At 44.8% G+C, this 7,632-nt stretch overlaps 1 pseudogene; it reads left to right on the forward strand.

The window, feature by feature from the left end:
• Nucleotides 1-5,497: 5,497 nt before the first annotated feature.
• Nucleotides 5,498-5,615, forward strand: LOC126210496 (5S ribosomal RNA; annotated as a pseudogene).
• The last annotated feature ends 2,017 nt before the right edge of the window (nucleotides 5,616-7,632 follow it).

Here is a 7,632-nt window from a genome sequence, read left to right on the forward strand (position 1 = left end):
CGGAAGGAACAGTCTGATGAACGTACACTACGAATTGAGATTAAGGACGAAAGTAACGAATACTGGCAAAAATCAGATTAGTGACAAACTCAACATCAAAATTGCGGACCAGTTAGTAGAGAAAGTGAAGAAATTCTGTAACCGTAGACGCAAAGTAGCACTCGACGGACGAAGCAAGGCGGACAAATAAAGCAGCGAAGGGCAGGCAAAGAGAGCATTCTCGGCTGAAAGAAGTATACGTATTTGTACCAAACACGGCCATAATATGAAGAAGAAATATCTGAGAATGTACTTTTGCAGCAAATCAGTCTTAATTTGATGACTAAATTTTTGAGAATGTACGTTGAGGTTGGAGTATTGCATTAAGTGAATCAGGTACTGTGGGAAAGCTGCAAAGAAGATAATCGAAGCGTCAAAGATGTTGTGCTCTAGAAAATATTCCGTGGACAGATTACATAAGGAATGAAGAGGTTCTCCACGGAACCAGCGACTAGAGGTCTATAAATAAAACACTGACTACAAGACGAGACAGAATATAGAACATACGTTAAGATGTCAAGGAATAACTTACATGGTGCTTGAGGGAGGTGTGGACGGTAAAAACTATAGCGGAAAAAGGAGATTGGACTACATAGAACAAATAACTAAGAGCGTTAGTTCAAGTGCTACACAGAGATGAAGAGGTAGGCGAGGGAGGGGAATTCATGGCAGGCTCCATCAAACCAGTCAGAAAACTGATACAGCCCCTAACCCCAAAAAAATAAAAGAAAAAAAGGACCGCTAGATTCTGATTGGTAACGATCCAGGCAGTACACAGCTATGTTATCGGAATAGACTTGGCCTGTTAGGCAACAGCGTAAACAACCCGGCTTCGTGAGAACACCATGGGCAAAGAACCTGGAGTGAATGACGTCGCGTACTCTTTGCCGACAGTTTCGAGACTGGTCGGAGCTTGGAGATTGCAGTGAGAAGCTACAGAGGCAACTTGATCCCATTTGCATTCCAGGAATACAGTTCCTCAGGTTCTGCAGGGAGGTGGGTCATTCGTGTTTTGGGACAGTATAACGCACCAGTGGTGGACACCTCGAAACGCTGTAGAGAGTAATTTGAAGGCTTTGAAAATCGCAGTGGGATCCTATTCAGTACCTGTACTTTCGATATTTTGACACCCACCTCATGAGCACTTCCCTCTTTGACACTGGAGTTTACAGTATGGTGTGGCCTGCGGTGTCTGCTGACATGGATCGGACTGAGCTCGCTTGGGACCAGTTGAACAAGTTAGGTCTCCACAATATACTTCTTCATGGAGTGCTGTTAACGCAAGGCATCCAGGAGAGCTTCTGGGAAATTTGGAAGGTAGACGAGGCAGAATATAGACCATTCGTTAAGATGCCAAGGAATAACTTTCATGGAGCTTGAGAGAGCTGTAGAGGGTAAAAACTATAGCGGAAGAAGGATATGAAGCTATGAGGTCACTTCGGTGAGTTTGCTCTGGTAGCTCAAGAGGGTGTCCGTTATTGGCTGCCATGGTGTGAAGCAGACATCTGCATCGGAAGGGTACAACCGGGTACCGGGATATCTCAGTCCGTCGGTGGTGGACAGAGTCGGGTTTGTGCGAATTCTGGACAAATAAATAACGAAGTCCGGAAGTACATACGAGCAAATTTCATTAGACTGTGCAGTAGAATAAAAATTAACGAATTCATATATGTTCACATGTGGTGTATACATATTTAAAAAATCACTCATGTATTTGTTTGACTTTTTTTTAGTTATTCAGTTGGAAGTTACACACAAAAGGCTATGATGGAACAGTAGACATTGAGTATTTTTTCTATCTCTGCATCTTTTAAATTGAAATTTATCTCGAATTTTAAATCAATTTTCTGCATCTTTATAGTACCTGTTAAGAAACAAAAGATTATCAACATGTTCAGGATTTATTCGTGATCTTTTTTCCAGAATAATGTTACCTGCCATTATATATGTCCTTTCACATTTTTCACAAGTAGCAAAACTAGTTTTCGTTGCTTGTGATAGTTTTGCCAGTAATGAGCATATTTGTTTCCACGAATCAATCAGTGGAGCGTTGTCGTTCATGTGTCAGTTACTTGACGCAGAGACACACCGTCGTAGTTTTGCGCGTCATTGGCGTCGTCACACTAAGTGTCGCTATCATTGCGGTCCGCTTGAATTCCCTGCTTCTTACCTCGTCTTGCTAACGCTTCTCGATTGCACTCTTATCTACATCTACATGACTTCTCTGCAACTTACACTGATGTGTTTGGCAGAGGGTTCATCGAACCACTTTCACATTATCTCTCTACCGCTCTACTCTTGAACAGTGCGCGGTAAAAATGAACACTTATACCTTTCCATGCTAGCTCTGACTTTTCTCATTTCTTTACGATAATCATTTCTCCCTCCGTAGGTGGTTGTCAACAGAATATTTTTGCATTCGGAGGAGAAAATTATTTCGTGAAAAGCTTTCGTGGCAACCCTAAACATGTATGTTTTAATAACTGCCACCTCAACTCGACTATCATCTCCGTGATACTCTATTCAGTATTCCGCGATAGTACAACAGGCTGCCCGTCTCTGAACTCTTTCGATGTCCTCCGTCAATCCTATCTGATAATGATCCGATACCACACAGCAGCACTGTAGCAGAAGACGGAGAAGCTAAGTGTAGGCAGTCTCCTTATTGGATGCGTTGCATCTTCTAAGTTTTCAGACAGTAGAACGCAGTCTTTGGTTGACTTACCCACAAGATAATGTGTGTGTTCGTTCCAATGACTTAGGTCGATCGTAACTGTAATTGTAGATATTTAGTTGAATTAAAAGCCATTAGAAATGTGTGATTTATCGCGTAAAGGCGGGAGAATCAGCAATGATCAACGGCATGAGGGCGCAGAAGGCAATGGAAACCACTGCATTAAGAACACATAATGTGTATACACAGGATTTGAGGCCTGTAATTGAAAAAGCGTCGTCATGTTCTCTCTATTGACAAAAGATCCCGCACTAATACCCCATTCGGATCTCCGGGAGGGGACTGCCAAGGGGAGGTGACCATGAGAAAAAGATTGAATAATCAACGATAGGATAACGTCTTACGAGTAGGAGCGTGGAATGTCAGAGGTTTTAACGTGGTAGAGAAACTTGAAAATCTGATAAGGGGACAGCTCGAACTAGGTATATTGGGATCATTGAAGTGAAATAGGAACAAGATTAGAATTCCTGGCCAGCTGAGTATAGAGTAAAATAAACAGCAGCAGAAAATGGTATAAGTGGACTAGGGTTCGTTATGTATAGAAAGGTAGGGCAGAGAGAGTGTGTTACTGTGAACGATTCAGTGATGGGGTTGTCTTATCAGAACTGACATCAAACCAACACCGGCAACACAAGTTGAGATATACAAACCGGCGTTGCAGGCTGAAGATGAGGAGATACGGAAAGTGTATGAGGATACTGAACGGGTAATTCAATACATAAATGGGGATGAAAATGTAATAGTCATGAGGGACTGGAACGCGGTTGAAGGGGAAAGAGTAGAAGAAAGCGCGACAGGAGAACATGAGCATGGTACTACATGTGAGAGAGGAGAAAGACTATTAGAGTTCTGCCAAAAATGACAGCTAGTAATAGCGAATACACTGTTCAAGAATCACAAGAGGAGCAGGTGTACTTAGAAAAGTTCGGGAGATATGGGAAGATTCCAGTTAGATTACATCATGGACGGGAGAGAGTCCGAAGTCAGATAATGGATAGTAAGTCGTACCCAGGAGCAGATATAGACTCAAGTCACCATTTAGTGGCGATGAAGAGTAGGCTGAAGTTTAAGAGACTAGTCTGAACAATCACTGGGGCAAGAAGTAGTATATGGATGCACTAAGGAATGAAGAGATAAGCTTGAAGTTCTATAAGGCTAAAGATAGTGTGATGGTGCTATTTGAGCAGTTCATTTGAAGAAGAATGGATACTAAATTGGTCAATCACAGAAGTTGGAAAGACACACATAGGTACAAAGAAGATAACTGCGAAGAAACCATGGGTAACAGAGGAATACTTCAGTTGATCGCCGAAAGGGGGAAGTACAAAAACATTCGGGGAAAGTCAGGTATGCAGAAATATAAGTCGCTGAGAAATGAAATAAATCTGAAGTGCAAGGAAGATAAGGCGACATGGCTGCATGAAAAATGTGAATAAATCGAAGAAGAAAAGATTATCGGAAGGATTGACGCACAATGCAGAAAAGTCAAAACAAACTTCGAAGAAATTAAAAGCAACGGTAGTAACATTACGAGTTCAATGGGAATTCCTTTGTTAAATGTAGAGGAGAGAGTAGATAGGTGGAAAGAGTACATTGAAAGCGTCTTTGAGGGGAAAGACTGATTGATGAAGAAACAGGCGTCGATATAGAAGAAGTAAGAGGAGCCAGTGTTGTAATCAGAATTTAAAAGAGATTTGGAAGATTTAAAATCAAATAAGTTAGAAGAGATAGATAACATTCCACTAAAATTCCGAAGACTACAAGAGCTGACAAGTGCAGGAATTATCGCACGATCAGCTTAACAATTCATGCATCCAAGTTGCTGACAAGAATAATATTCAGAAGAATGGAAATGAAAGATCATGATGTGTTACATGACAATCAGTTTGATTTTAGGAAAGGCAGACGCAGCAGAGAGGCATTTCTGAAGTTGCAGTTGATAACGGAAACAAGTCTAAAGAAAAATTAAGCCTCGTTCAAAGGATTTATGGACCAGAAAAAAGCGTTCTACAATGTCAGATGGCGCAAGAAGTTCGAAATCCAGCGAAACATAGGGGAACGCCATACTGAAAGACGGTTGATGCATAATATGTACAAGAATCAAGATGGAATAACAATAATGAACGGCCAAGAAGGAAACGTTCGGATTAAAAACGGTGTAAGACAGGACTTAAGTGTTTCGCTCCTACTGTTCAATCTATACATCGAAGAAGCAATGATGGAAATAAAAGAGAGCTTCAATAGTGGAATTGAAATTCAAGGTGAAAGGATATCAATCATTAGATTCCCTGATGACGTTGCTATTCTCAGTGAAAGAAGAAGATAGAATGAACAGCATAAGAGTATAGAATAAGGAGTGAGACGAAAGTAATGAGAGATAGCAGAAATGAGTAGAGCGAGAAACTTAACATCAGAATAGGTGATCACGAAGTAGATGAAGTTAAAGAATTCTGCTATCCATGCAAAGTGGTAGGACATCTGTTAAGACATCAACAAATAGCTTCCATCGTACTACAGGACTGATGACTCAAAAAAAGAAAAGAAATAAAAGACGTGTAACCGAAATTTAAGGGATTCCATTTAGGAATCATGTGTATGCTCTCAAACCTTTCATTACATAGGGTCAACTGACTTTTTTAGCCCCATACATATACCTTGTCTAAATCATTTTGCAATTGATTTTTATGTTCCGATGACATTATAAGACTGTAAATGACAGCACCAGCCAACGGCCTTGCCTCAGTGGTAACACCGGTTCCCGTCAGATCACCGAAGTTAAGCGCTGTTGGGCTCGGCTAGCACTTGAATGGGTGACCATCCGGTCTGCCGAGAGCTGTTGACAAGCGGGGTGCACTCAGCAGTTGTGAGGCAAACTGAGGAGCTACTTGATTGAGAAGTAGCGGCTCCGGTCTCGTAAACTAACATACGGCAGGTAGGGCGGTGTGTTGACCTCATGCCCCTCCATATCTGCATCCAGTGACGCCTGTGGGCTGAGGATGACACGGCGGCCGGTCGATACCGTTGGGCCTTCATGGCCTGTTCGGACGGAGTTTAGTTATAGTTTTAAATGATAGCACCATCCCAAAGAATCTAAGATCGCTGCTCAGTTTGTGTCCTAAATCATTTATATACACACATCAAAAAAAGTTTTGCTTCACCTCGTTCCGAGAGTTCCGGAATTCCGCCCTTTTCATTGCTCCTGAAAACCATACATTGCATGTAGTACCACCATATAGCTAGAACTTCAGAGGTGGTGGTCCAGCTTGCTGTACACACCAGTACCTCTAATACCCAGTAGCACGTCCTCTTGCATTGATGCATGCCTGTATTCACCGTGGCATAATATCCACAAGTTCATCAGGGTCCAGATTGACCCAGTCCTCAACCGCGATTCGGCGTAGATCCTTCAGAGTGGTTGTTGGGTGACGTCATCCATAAACAGCCCTTTTCAATCTATCCCAGGCATGTTCGATAGGGTTCATGTCTAGAGAACATGATGGCCACGCTAGTCGAGCGATGTCGATACCATGAAGGAAGAACTTCGCAAGATGTGCACGATGGGGGTGCGAACTGTCGTCCATGAAGACGAATTTCTCGCCAGTATGCTGCCAATATGGTTGCACTAGCGGTTGGAGGATGGCATTCACGTATTGTACAGCCGTTACGGCGCCTTCCGTGACCACCAGCGACGTACGTCGGCCCCACATAATGCCACCTACAAACATCAGGGATGCATGCCATCAGAGGCAGCTCCTAATGAGAGTCGTCGCCTTCCCGACTCCTCCAGCCAGCGCAGAGGAACACGACAGAACCTGGGGAACCCGGAGCCGCGTAGCTAGGCTTGTATCAGCACCGTGATGCCGAACGCCTCATTAAGGGAAGGCGACTGCACGCGCTGGACTCTCCACTTTCTGAAACGGTGGGATATCTCCGCCCCCGCGTCACTACACCGAGACAGACAGCCAATCCACTATGACCAGTAGCCGAAAGGCACGCGTTAAGCTCACGCAGGCTTGCGTGAGGTCTGGAACAGGACAATGTCTTGAGACTAGCAAAAAAGGTACGTAGCTTCTGGAATACTTAACTTTAATCCATAATTGGTGAACATCGCTCTTGACGGTACATGCATCACAAGATAAATAGCAAATGATAATGGCGCCTTGCTAGATCGTAGCTGAAGGTTATGCTAACTATCGTCTCGGCAAATGAGAGCGTAATTTGTCAGTGAACCATCGCTAGCAAAGTCGGCTGTCCAACTGGGGCGAGTGCTAGGAAATCTCTCTAGACCTGCCGTGTGGTGGCGCTCGGTCTGCAATCACTGATAGTGGCGACACGCGGGTCCGACATATACTAACGGACCGCGACCGATTTAAAGGCTACCACCTAGCAAGTGTGGTGTCTGGCGGTGACACCACATTCCTCCCCCGCAAATCGGCGAACGGTTGTGTTATAAGGCTTCCGCCCGCCGTGGGGAGGACCCCATGTTGACGTATGCGACGAGGTGGGGAGCCTAACAACAGGCGGGCTGTGCCACCCGCACCCTGCCATTCGGCCCGAGGGGAGCTACAAAACGCCTGAAAACCTACTCCAGGGTGCACGCCAGCATGCGGTGTTTGCGCCCGTATAGAGACAGGAGGGGCCGAAGGGTCGACCTCCATCGGGTTGGGGCACCCGACGGGCGAAGACGCCATGTGGTCCGGAGCGGGCAAGAGTTCCATGTCGGAAGACAACTGGTCACGGGAAGCGATCGGCGGCGCGTGACCCAGGGAGGCGCCCGGCGGTTGCAGCGACGCGTCCACTGCAGGCGTCGCCGGCGGGAGAACAGGCGGCGGCGGCGGCGCGTCGCCATGGGGCAAAAT

This window comes from Schistocerca nitens, chromosome 1, assembly GCF_023898315.1.
Source record: "Schistocerca nitens isolate TAMUIC-IGC-003100 chromosome 1, iqSchNite1.1, whole genome shotgun sequence".
Classification (NCBI taxonomy): domain Eukaryota; kingdom Metazoa; phylum Arthropoda; class Insecta; order Orthoptera; family Acrididae; genus Schistocerca; species Schistocerca nitens.